The sequence below is a fragment of the Chiloscyllium plagiosum genome, unplaced genomic scaffold (genome assembly GCF_037043375.1).
Source record: "Chiloscyllium plagiosum isolate Xiang-an unplaced genomic scaffold, Cpla_swu_hap1 HiC_scaffold_37, whole genome shotgun sequence".
NCBI lineage: Eukaryota > Metazoa > Chordata > Chondrichthyes > Orectolobiformes > Hemiscylliidae > Chiloscyllium > Chiloscyllium plagiosum.
Genome location: NW_028270175.1, coordinates 51,935,655 through 51,949,563, shown reverse-complemented (window position 1 = coordinate 51,949,563; position 13,909 = coordinate 51,935,655).

The following is a 13,909-nucleotide window of genomic DNA, read 5'->3' as shown; positions in this document are numbered from 1 at the left end:
GAAAAAGAAGCAGAAGCAACATCATCACCCAAAGTAAACTCAGCAGATAAATAGAAAGTGGTGCTTCACCGGAAGCCTAATGATGACCTCACCTAGTTTTGTGATGAAACGTCTGAAAACAATACTTCCACCTCAGTGAGCAAAATTAGGTCCAGAACGTCAACCTGATCTACAGATTTTTTTTTCAAAACTCGCTAACTCAGTAAACTGTCCAGATGGGAGGCTGCACAGACCAATTCCAAGTTCAAGGCCCAAAACAAGATAACAAGCACCTTCTGCATGTGACAAGGTCTAAGCAACATGACACGATACAAAAAGAAGCAGAAGAAATTAATGGGCAAAGACACATCTCTCGCTGACGCGTTGAATGTTTTCTCTGTTCGTTTTGAGGAGAATGCTCGCAGTGCATTGTCACTTCCCAGCACAGCCCATTTGTTGCTGTGCCCGCTGGCAAAGCTGGAGATATCAGATCATTCTTGCTGGGAATCAATCTAAGGAAAGCGACGGGCACAGACAGAGTCCCCGGCCAACCACTCAGATCATGTCCGAAAAATTTGGTGGAGACATCTTCAAATTCTCTCGGCTCCACGCAGAAGTCCGCACCTCCTTCAAGAAGGCGATCATTGCCTCAGTAACAAAGAAAGCACATTCAATGTGCGTTAATGTCTACTGCTCATTGGCTCTGACATTCATCTCATGAAGTGTTTTGAGAGACTGATCATAGTTCACATCAAATCCATTCTCTCAGCCTGTCTCGAACCCCTTTTTTTCCTACTGAAGTGGCAAGTCAGCGGTTTTCCTCGACCTGCCTTCAACGCTCGAATTTCTGGACAATAAGACACGTACGTCAGAAAACTGTTCGTTCATTACATTACTGTCCGCCTTCAACGTGTTAACACCGCCAGACTTATCTCAAAACTCCAAGAATTAGATATCAGCCCTGGCGACTGTTGCGGAATCCTCAGCTTTCTGAACCACAGACTCCAATCAGTGCAGCGAGAATTTGTGCAACTCCTCCAGGTTAACATTCAACTCTGAAGCCCCATAGGAATCTGTGCTCAGATCCCGACTCTACTCCCTGTACACACACGACAGTGAAGGCAAATTCAAACGAATGCGCTTCAATTTTGCTGACAATACATCATGGTGTGGACGAATATAGAATAATTTTGAATCAAAATAAATAAACAAGGTAGAGAGCTGGGTGACGTCGCGCAATGAGAACAACTGTTTCGCAATTATGACAAAACAAAATTGCCTATCATTGACGACAGAAAGAATGGAGCAAAACACATTCCCAACGACATCAACGGAGCTGATGTTAAAAGGGTGGAGAGAGGTTTTTCCCAGGACTGAACATAACCAACAATCTAATCAGCACTTCCAACGTTGACACCAGGGTCAAAAAAGCACTAGAATGTCTCTTCTTCCTCGGTTGATTCACAGGACATTGAGCATGTCCATCAATAATGAAACAACGTTTCACAAGTACCATAGAAAATATACTATCCAGATGTATAAAAGCTTGGTACGGTAACTGTCCTGCCCAGGAACGTCATTATCCACAGAAGAATCTGTGCACAACCCAGATCATCACAGAAGACAACATTCCATCCATGGACTCCATTGACAGCGCTTGACGCCGAGGAAAGGCTGTCATATGTAATGAAACACCCATCAAACCAGGGCAATGATCTCCTCCAACTTCCTCCATTAGCCGGAATATAAAGATGTCTGAACAGATGCACCAGCAGGTTCAGGAACATCGTCTGCCCTGCAATTATAAGATGGATGATTGGGTTATCTCACTTTAAATAACATGGATCTTGTTAAAATGGATCTTCCACCACATGCCATGCGCATTGTAATCTGTATGCCTCGCGCTGTCAAAGTTTTGTTTATGCCCTATGATCAATATTGTTTGCTTAACATTATTTGCCTGAACTGCTCTGAGTCAAATAGTTTCACAGTACTTAAGTAAACGTAAACATTACAAAATTCAAATCAAGTCAGTGCATTGTTTGACAAACCCAGGCGAGATATTTGTCCAGTGGGGGAGCTGTGAAACCAAACCAGTGCATTGACCAAAAGCCCAAACAATGTATTTGTCCAATATGGAGAGCTGTGCAGACCACATCAGTGCATTGCTCGGGAAGAATGTGTTCAATCGCTGCCCAGCGTACTGGTACTTGCAGAGCATGCTGCAGGTGACACGATGTGCAAATCCCATTGATTTACATTCCCTGTCTGCATTGTGACCGTACAAGGGCTGTAATGGACGTGAAAAATCTCCGTCAGAGAGAGAGATGTCAGGAGAATCAGTTTAAATAACAAAATATGGGCTTGGTTTGGGAAATAGGCAGTGGCGGAGAGGTGGCAATGAGCGACAGTGTCATGGAAGAATGCATTCACATGCTGAAATGAATGTATGTTTCTAACACTCGTAATGAACACTTACCGAGAGAGAAAAAATGACTGTCCACTCATCCAAACTCCCTTTTCTCTTAACTATTCACACCATGACCAAAATTCTTCAGACAAAATGCTGTTCCAATAAGACATTAAAATAGACGAAATAATCCGGACAACACACCTGCTTTGCTTTAGCCTCTGTCTTCAGTTTTCATGCTGATCTCCCTGGGTTGTCTTCTTTCGTTTCACTGTGAATGGGCATAACATGAAAAGATACTTGAATGCGAACATGAATGGAATGTTAATTACAAGGTGATTACCAGGAACTATCAGTATCCAAAGGGATCTTTCTCACACACTGTCTCTCTCATGCACACACTTTCTCTCAAAGACACACTTCAATCTTTCTCTCCACACACAGTCTCACCGTCTTTCACGCAGACTACCTTTCACACACACGCTGTCTCACACGCACGCACTATCTCTCTCTCACACGCACACACTCTCCCATATACACACACTCCCGCACACACACCATCCCACGCACAGACTTTCCCACACAAACTCCTGTGCAGCCACCCTCCCGCACAGCCACCCTCTCACGAGGCTACCCTCCCACGCAGCTCCTCTCCCATGCAAACTCTCTCCCATGTATCGCTTTCCCGCGCAGCCTCTTTCATGCGTAGCCTCTCTTATGCCCAGCCTTTCCCCTGCACTTTTCTTAAATTCACACAAAAACAAAGTTTCAATTTCAAACCATCTACAAACCGTTTCGATTCGGAAAAGGGAGATCAGTTTTTCTAGAGCTCAATACATTATTTTCACACCAACCAACGCAAGATGTGAGTGGGACTGAAATTAGCGAGTTTTCATTTGAAGAGTTTATGAGAATGAATATTAATCCATTCCACAGATGGAATTTACCTAATTATATGCATCTGTTTGCATGACTGAGCATTTGTTAATTTCATCAGTGATCATGAGTGTGTTATGCAAATCACTTCGTCACTCACAATAGCCGAGGGAGATAACATTTCTCCCCATCTTTCTCAACCATATGTCATCATCAAGCTGGAAAACATCTGATTGACACACGTTGTGCTCAATATTCAACTCAGGAGATGCCATTTATTACTCACAGGCTCTGTATTTGTATGTGCGTTTTCTCTGTGCATCTCGGTCTATGTATGCCTGTCTGTGTATTCCTGTATTTGTCTAACTCAGCTGTATTTTATGTGTCTTTGTCGAAATGTGTGTATTAGTGTGTTTTCCTTTGTGTGAATCATTGCATCTGCCTCTCTCTGAGCAGTGGGCACCCTGTTCTTTCGTGGTGAATCTTATGAACTAGGATCAATCCCTTCTGCCTCTTTCTTTGTTCCTAAAAGTCTTGTGTTTAAAGTGATATAATGGTAATTCTGATGCGTGTTTCCATTTGTGTGTCCGTACCTCTATGTGTGTTTGTGTATCTTTACTTGTTTTTTAATGGAACAGACCGGAGGGACGTTTCAATGACTGAGTTATAGCGCCCGGGACCGGGGTTCACTTCGTCGACGAGAAAGTTTTATCTTTTGTGCAACGATCTATAGTCCGAGTGTAGCTGTTTAGTGGATGTTCGCTGTATCTGGGAAGTTGGATTATAGTCGTCTCCTCCACTTTTTCGGTAACATCCTCAGTACTGCAGAGCCTCCTGTGAAGTGCTGCTTTCCTGTGGTGGTTTGAATTGATTTGTTTTCATTCCAGGTTCTTCCAGTTGTTCGTTGCAATAGTCAGGGCATTGGATCTCGATCAATGTATCTGAAGTTGCAATCTCGGGATGAGTTTCGTGCTTTTGGAAATTCTCTGACTGCCCCCTGTTTGGCTTGTCCTATGAGCGTTGTGTTGTTCCAGTCAAAATTGTGGTCTTTGTCACCAGTGCATGGTCAGTCGGTACAGATGGCCGTTGGTTTAGTGGATACTCCACAAAGTTTTCACCAAGAACGGATATCTCCTCAACTTCATTCACAGATACCAAATAGATAAACACCGCAACGAGGACAAAATACGACCCAAAACACTAACCACTCCACTTGTAGAAAATGAAGTCTCAGAACTGCCAGATAGACTCCACTGATCACTTGGATTCATGACAGCACATAAACCAACAGCCACGCTCAGACAACAACAACTGGTGTCCAAATTTTCCCTGCTCCTTGTCAATCCTGAAGCTGCTCCAGGTGCTTTTGGAGCTCCCTGTACTGGGACCTCACGCGCCTCTGTACCATCAGATAAAGACTTTGCACTCCGTGGTTGCATCACTGAACCACATCCATGTAATCATTCCCATCCCCATTTCCAGTTGAATCTTCGGGGCTGCACCACACACTTCCACTGATAACAGAACAAAAGGCACCAAATCCCATCATGTGCAGGACAGACAAGTGTACAATAATCCATGCAAGGCTTGCACCATACACTATATAGGATAAATATGCAGACAACTAGCGATCCGCATCCAGGAGCACCAATTAGACACGAAATGCCATGGCCAGATGTTCCTTGGAGCTATATTCAGGGCACTGAGTGTCTCTAATTCCGGGGCTGTGAACTGGGATTATGGCCGTCTGCAGCAGTTGTTACTTTCTTATGTGGTGTAAGTGGCGAAGCAACCGATGTAAAACTCAATTGCTGAGTTAGAAATACGTAAATCGAATAGGCTAGCCGAGAAAACCACTTCTGATGCAATTCTGGTGCTGTTCCTGCATGCACCCCTGCACTGTACTCAGTTTGATGTTCGAGTCCGCTCAATCTGTGCTTCTCTGATTCGATTGGAGGCAATACGCTGTGCTGTGGCTGTAGTAATCTGCGTTCGAAACCCAATCCAACCCGTGACGATTGATGCTGTTTTGTTTTGTTTTCTCTTTACATATGCAGCAGTAACACAGTAAAGGATCAATTAACATTGCAACAAAATGGATGTGAAATGGCGAGGCTATGGTGAAATGTGTACAATTATTGAACATTAGCTTTAGTCAGGAGATAAGCATCATTTGGATAAAGATGAGGAGCAGTGGAGGAATAATTTACTAGGCCGTGTGATTTACAAGCTCAGCAACCGTAAACACAATGTAAAATTGTACATGCAGGAACAGAACATCGTGTGCGAGAGTCAAAGGATGGCAATAATACTGCCTGACTTTCATTTCTTCTCTCCCTCTGCTGACTCCACTGTAAATAAAGTTTAAAAAACCGGAACAACACGAGACATATCTTTGGTTTGATTAATTTAGGACCTCCTTAGTTTCAGTCTTTACCTCGGGAACCATCTCTTTCATTGCGAGCTTTACAAAAGGATTATTCTTCTTGCCAGAAAAATCAATTTGTCACTAATCTTTGTGTGTTCCATGCACAAGAACACTCATAATCCTCTGCACCGCACTTTTTTTGATAGTTCCTTTCAATTTTAATAACAGTATGCCTTGTGATTCTTCCTAACAAAATGAATAACCTCATATTCCCGACATGACACGACACCTGCCTAGCATTTGCACACTTAGTAAATCAACCTGTATCTCTTTGCAGATTCCACTGTCCTCATGACAACATGACCTCCCACCTACTCTGTATCGTCAGAAAAGTTTGACACATTTCAATCTGCCACTTCCTGCACATTATTACCTCAGTGAAATCGCATTGAAGCTCGATGACTGACCATTCTGGACCTTCAATAATAATATCTTTCCACCTTGGAAAATATGTATTTATCCCGATTCTGTATCTTCCATTAAATAAATAGGCACTGGTTAACCACGCTCTTTTCTCGCCACACCATGAACTCTGCTCTTGTGCAATTAATTTTATATGGTCCGTTATTGAATGCCCACCAAAAATTCAAATGGATTTCGTCTGCGGTCTCTCTTGATCAACTTTGCTTGTAGTATTAGCAAAGAACTCTGGAAAGATTGTCAAGTGTGATTTCCCTCCTAGCAAACGATGGTGACTCAGTTTAAATGCCATCATCGTTTGTAAACGGTCTACTTTTGTTTTGTTTTCTTCGCAATGGTGTCTAGCATTTCCTAAAGGACAGAAAAGATATTGGATCAAAGGGAAAGCCCATCACATCAGCTACATCTTCAAATGAGATAATGGCTGGTTTGCTCGATCCTCAGTTCCACGTTTTTGCCATGTCACTGTGGCCGTTCATTTTCCCAAGTGATGAAATTCTTATCTTTCTCATTCCTGATTATCCCCAGACTGGACAACACTGTGTTGTAATGAATTCCACAGATTTGGTTTCCTCGGAAGAACAGCATATCCTCCTCATCTGCGTCTTAAAGAAGCACCCCTCCCCCTGAGATCAAGCTCTACTTATTCGACATGAATGTTGTTTTTTTTTATTTAAATATCTTATTTCCCATTCCTCTGGTAATTGAGTCTGGTCAGTAGCAAAGCAGCATCAACCAGCTCGGATCTCTCCCCCTTCATTAAAAGAAGCCTCAGAAAATCTCCGTTAAAACTACTGTGCTCCTAAAACAACCTTCCCAGTCTCAGGAATCTCTCCACAAATTGTGATTTACTCATTCCTGGACATGGTGAAAGGCGAAACTTGATGAAGAGATTTGTCAGTGAAGAAAATATCGTCAATTGACAGATGGAAAAATGTTATGGAAGCAAAACCAAAAAACGCAGCCTCCACCCTTGGGAATCTTCAGAAAGTCTTTCAAAAGCCGAATCAGAGGAGAATGAAGGGTGAACTGTCGACTGAGAAGAGACAGTCAAGGTACCTTCCCATTTTTAAAGAGGCTGGGACCTTGACTTAAATATTCTAGAGACATGAAATGACCTGAGATATTGAACGGATACATGTTCCTGTATATCGAGAATTCAAATCTCACCTCGGCTCCAGGATAATGACAGAACTCGGGATTGGGAGCTTGTTTCCACTGACATGAAGTTGTTTGCAGAAGGTGGGGTTAGACTGTCCCAAAGTGTTGGAAAAAAGTGAGTCAAATGCCATGTCGTTTCAAATAAAGTAATCAGGAGAGGAGAGCTTGAGCAATTTACTGTTGTTTTCTTTATTCATAGCCAAGGGAAATACCGCTTTATTCGAAAATGTCCGATATATTCCAATGAAATACAGAACGTTTCAAGTTATATAGTAAAACACAAGCCAACCTCCCATTATTTTCACAACCTCACGGCAATCGTAACGTCCACATACCTTGTCCGGATTTGCATATCTTAATGTCTGCAAAACTGAATATTACTTTATACTGCAGATTCAGCTCAGCTAGAACAGCCAAGAAGGGCCAGAAAGAAACAGTACATCATTCTATGAAGCAGAACTCTCTAATGGCCTGAGGAGTGGCGACAGACTGAAGCTGCAAGGTTAGGCAATCAAAACAGAGCTCCTCAGCCAGAGGAATATCAGTTTGCTAGCAGGCTACATTTTCCTTGAAAAATGCTTAGCTTAACAAAACAAAAACATCCATCGAGTTTTGTGTCCATTTTGGTCAAATTCCCACACACTATGTCTCCACAACGAATGCCCCAGGCTTTACTTTGATAAAGTAAAACTGATTGGGGCAATAATCATTCCAGTAGGGACTGGCTGAAGCTTGAATTCACTAAAAGCTTGCTTTAGGGGATCGTGCAAGTGCTATTTAATGAGACTCTATCGTGCAGTGGGTCGGTGTGTTTGTTTGTTAACAGCGAGTTTCGTTGCTTGGAGCCACCCAGAGACGGCGCTGCCACTGCTTTCGCTAAATTTGTTTTCTATCCTATGCAATTCCCGGTTTTTGCATGGGTCAGGAAAATGTTCCCCAAGCACAAAACGTATCCAGAACCACAAAAGAGTTTCTGCATTATTTTAAAGGCCAATAGAATATATTGAGCATGTTGAAATCTGAAACAAAAAAAACAAGATTGCTGGGAAACTCGGCAGGTTTGGCGGTGCCTGCGGGAGAAAATGGAGTTCTGATAAAGTTCTGCAGAATTTCTGAAACTCGTCTCTGATTGTGTTTCCATGGAGGCTGCCAGACTTACTGAGATTTTCCAGCAATCTCTGCTTTTGTTTTGAGCTGAATGTCCATTCCATCTATCAGGATTTAATAGCCAGACTGACAATGTATCGACATTCATTCCTTTCGAAAGCAGTGATCCAAAGAGAAAAAAACCTGGAATGGCGTAGATTTTCTGTGGTTCTGTAGTCGTGGTCGAGTGTTTAAGGCGACTGACTCCCAATCCATGGAGGTGTCTTAACGCAGGTTCGATATCCGGCCGACTACAGATGAGGACAAGAAAAAGAGGGTTTTTATTTCCCATCATCTCGTTTGGAATTCGAATCACGGTAGAAGGAAGCACTTCATACAGCCCACAAATGGTGCAAATCACCAGCGCACTCACCAAACCGCTCAGATGCACACTAGCATTGCCAACTTCGTTTGAAACTATCGGGAGATGAGAACAATGCAAACTTGGTCAACTCAAACTGCATTGTCTGTGCTGGAGGACTCTGTGACGAGCTTCGTTTGTGAAGTGACAGAGCGACTTTTGTACAATGTAACTGAGCCAGGAATGTGTAGAACCGACTCTGCCTGATCTGTCTGTCAGACATGGTATCTATTCAGATTGGCGAAACTAGCACCGAGCACATTCCTGGAGTCAGTCCCTTGGAGAAGTGGAAAGATAAAATCCTGTTGTCTCCTTACCAGCCGAGTGAAAGCCTATGGTTCTCAGTGCTCTGTCTTACAATTCCTGTCCCTGCTCTCCGAGTAAAGATTGGCTTCACAATCTACCGTTGTCTGCATGAAACAGCTCGTTGTCCTCGGAGCTGGACGGTTAGAGGGAGCTGGAGGTCAGACAGCGACAGAAACATAAAGAGAGTCTACAAGAAAATGATCACAGTTGCCGTGTGTCAATTGTGTTTGGTGAGGAATATCTGCCTGACCCTGTCCTGTCACATTCCCAGGAGCTGTAGGGATTGTGTCGATCGGTTTTGGGGAATTAAAGGTTTCACATTACCAGCGTGTGGGAATCTATCAGCCCACTGTCCACTTCGTATCCCAGCTCACTACAACAATTCCCATTGTCTGGAGAAGTGGCTTGTGTTCCAAATAAAGCTGCCTTTTGTTGGAGAAATTTGTAAATCAAGCACATGGAATGTATATAGTCCTGAGGCCTCTGTTCCTCTTGGGGTATGTGTCAGTGTGTCTCCCTTTGTTGGTGAAAATGTGGATGGGTTAATCAAGTGGTTTTCAACTCAGTGTGACCATGTCAAACTTCAGTCTCATTGTTGTGTCATTTCGGATCCTCATTGACATTTGCGATGAAAAAAAAATGGAACATGTGACGAGAATAGATGGACGTCTGATGAACTGCACTGCACGATGGGCACGCTGTTACAATGGAAAGAGGGAGAAACCGATCTGCAGTGGAAATGATCAGAGATAAAAGTGCAAAATCAATGTCTTTGAGAAAAGAAAAGGTCCCCCAGCCTGGGGTGGTGATGTGGCTAGGATTTCCGGCGTTCACCACTGTGGCTCAGGTTCGATCCCCAGGTTGCCAATGGGAGTTTTCCATTTATTGATTATCGTGATAACGACATTCCTGAAGCAGGAAAAGAAGTATCGAGCTAAGAAGTGATCAAATTATTGTCCGAAACATGATTCAGGTGAACATAAAACAAAGAACTGCAGATGTTGGAAATCTAAAACAAAAACGAGGAATGAACGAGTAACTCAGTACGCCAGATAGTATCTGTGGAGAGAAACCGAGTTAATGTTTCAGATCGATAGAACCAGGTTAGTTATGTATCTCTGTGTTATAATGCCAGGGAAACGATTAGCTTTATGTGTGCATTTAGCCTATGCATTAAAATTTATTATTTCCTGACAACCTTTACCTTTACAAATTTAAATGATTTCATTGGCTGCATCCGTTGTTCTGAGCTGGTGAAAGGCTGTGCTTAAATGATTACATTTTTCTTTTTCCTTTCTGTCAGTTAGCAGCCATATCGAAGGGAGAATTGCGTCTTTCAGTTTCTATCTCAATATGAATCTTCATTTGGCTCTCTTTATCGGTATGTATTCACCTTACCTTCTTCCCACCATCAGGATAAATAAACGCAATTAAACTACAACTATAGGAGAACAAAATGTCTATATTTTGTATTGTAAATAGACAGTGACTGCAGAGAGTGAGGGCGATCATCTGTAGGTGTCTGTGTCATTACCACAATATTCTGCGGACATTCTGCAGTTTCTCTTGCCTCACATCATTATTCCTAACAAACTGGGAATGAAGGAGGGAGAATGAAAGAGGAAGAGAAGTGTCAGTGCATGTGGCACAGGGGAGAGAACCTTCCAGTTGAATTAATCATTAGAAAGAAGGAACGTTCTCTGCTGGAGCTAAACCAGGAACCAGAAGTGGGATCACCCAATCATAACACGCTGAAACACAAAGAGGGCGGGGAATTACTTGATCAGCAAACCGAGTTTTACGAGAAGGTGAAGCAAAGACTCTTCGATACAACCAGTCGGCACAACGGTGATTTAAACCCTGGGCCTTCTGTTTATTGTACAGGCACTTTACTCAACAAAGTCATGGCGCCATGCAACAACCAGGTTTACTTATCCACACGTGCAGTTTCTTACCCATTTGATCACAGTAATTCGGAAATGCGTTGTCTAAATTAATGTTGCTCGGTCAGAATTGCAATCAATATTGCTCTTGCAAAAATAAACATTTTTTCATGGCTTAACCTGCCCCACAGAAAATATAGAAAAAAGATGATATACGCTTGTATCGGCTTCAAACTGTTACTTTACTCTTTTAAACAGACTGGATAACGAAGATGTGTTCATTCTGTCGGGGCCTAATAACCACTTAAATACATATAGAAGGAGCCTCACATCAAGACGAACCGAGTCATTGTGGTGAATTGACCAGGAGTGGTGTGTGATTCAATGCAAACATTGGGGCAGTAAAGGCTGAAACATTAGCACCACCTCAGGGCCTTGCACCACCAGCGCCACCCTCACTTCCGGCCTCATGCCTCCCAGTCGTTCATGCCTTTCACTTTTACTTCCTTCCGCTGCTCCAATTCTCACTTTATTCCCGACTGATTGCCGGTGTCCGAGTAGAGCCCGCAACTTTTAGAAACGCATTCCTGGGATTTAGATTTCACTCATTAAGATAAGATTCGCTGCCCATTACTAATTATCCCAGAGATGGAGATATGATTTCCTCTCTTGAAAACTTGAACTCCTGGGTATGCAGGTACAGCCATGAGGCCGTGAGGGAGGGAGATCCAGGATTTACACCGACTGACACTGAAGCAACAGCGAGATATTTACAACTCAGAAAGGTGAGATGACTGGATTGGGATTTGCAGTTGTGGTTTTCCCCTGTATCTTCTGCTGCTGTCCTTCTAGACGATTGCTAACGATCACTGGACTGATTCCAGCAGGATGCGGGTGTGTTTTCTGTGTGTAACCAGAAACTCGTTTTCATTCAGACAATTCACAGGAAGAGAAATAACTCTTCATTTCCTGATGGTAAATTGTATCCAGGTCTGGGCGATGCAAACTCGGGCTCCTAAGCAGCAAAGCCCCCAAGTGATGCTGGTAGAAACCCTTGCCACCTGACTGAGCCACATTCTTGTGCCTTTCCTTTGCATCATGACCACATTATGGCAGCAATGCTTCTCTCTCCAAATTTCGAAACAGTTAATTTTAGCGCACTGGGTTTTAGTGTGAACGAAGCAGAGCTGTGATAACCTGGTGTTGTTCAGCAGTTGCACAGCAGGAATGTACGAACAGGTTGATGCTTGGTTACTTAACTGGGATTCGTTTTGAGGAGGTGGGTTCGCTGTGAAGGAGCGGCATGTACAAATGCATCGTTCAACTCGTCTGATTCTAGATCCCAGTCGAGGAATGAGCAGGGAGTTCTCGGTCAATTTGTTCTGAGTCTTGAGTGGATAAGCCAATGACTCGACTCAAAGTATGAATGTACTTTTCACTGGAGTGGATCATGAAATCGCGCAATGAGTGTGTTGAAAACTTTGGAACCTTCCAGCAGAGGCGCAAGCGACCTTGATGTAGACACCTGAGGACAAACATGTTTGCCATTGAAAGGTACTGCTTCACAAAGTGGATCTTCGAAGTGTAGTAGTGGTAGGTAATTGCCCTTGTTCGTTGTTCACGTTGTGAATGATGTTTCCCCCGATATCCATGTTTACATTTCATATCAACAAGTTTCACACTCCTCGCTGAGCATTGGGCCAGTGGCTTAATAGATAACACGTCAGATCTCCGATAACGTTTCAATCCTACCTAGCTCGAGTGCAATGTCCTGCTTTGACCACCCTACCTGTTGTTTGTCAGGACCTGCAGAGTTTGGATCAATGGATATTCGAAGTTACATATTTGTCTATTGTGCATTTCAAATCCCAGTTCAGCACAATGGCTGTCATTGTCTTATTTTCCACTGAAAGCTGCCTTTTATGGGACAAACTTGCATGTGGACGCGGAGTACGGAAGTGATATAATTCTGATAGCACTGTATCTCTCAGGGTATATGTGTCCATCTTACACTGCGTATGAAAATGAGGATGAATTCCTCAAGCGGGTCACAACACAGTGCATGCATGACAAACTTCAGCCGAGTTGTTGTGACACTTTAGATCACAGGGAGAATATCATTAAGATTTACACTGTAAAGATCAGGACACATAAGGTTCTGTCTAGAACATCTGTCTAGAATAGATGGAGGATGAGCTGCATGCACGATGGGTTGAATGGTCGTCTTCCACTCTGGAAAAAGTAGACGACAATTTCTGCAGTGAATCTGATTGTCACCTTCCCTTGTAATCTAGTGTATCCTATTCAGCGCTCTCACCGCCACAGCAAGGGTTGTATTCCCGGTCAGGGAATGGGAGTTTTGTTCAGCAAACCTATCTTTGTACCAGTATTTCTGACTGATCTTCCGAAGCAAACGTTATTAAGGTTAACGTAAAACAAAGAGCTGCAGACGTTGGAAATCTGAACTAAAAACAAGAATCGATAGAGAATTTACTGGCACTATCTGTGAAGAGAGACAGAATAAATATTTCAGATGATCGAACCAGGTTAATTATACATTTCTATATTATCAAATCGGTAATTATCAGTTTTAGCTGTCGAATCAGGAAATTATCAAAATCTCTCATGAACTTACAACAGTCAACGTTACAAATTCAAAATGACTTTATTATCTGCAAATGCTGCTTCCTTTGTTTGGGCTGTTGAAAAGTTGTGCTTCAATGGTTACATCTTTTTTTTTTTTGCTTTCCGTCAGTGAACATTAATGTCAAATGGTGTGTCTAACTCAATATCTGTCTCTACTTTTTTCTATGTCTCCGTTTATCCAACTTAGACTCTTTGACATTCCCTACACTCTGCCTGTCGACATCGTCATGTGCCATTTCTATTCTGTCAAAAATCTGACATTTGTAGATAGTTTGCGAGTGGAGCTGTTGAGA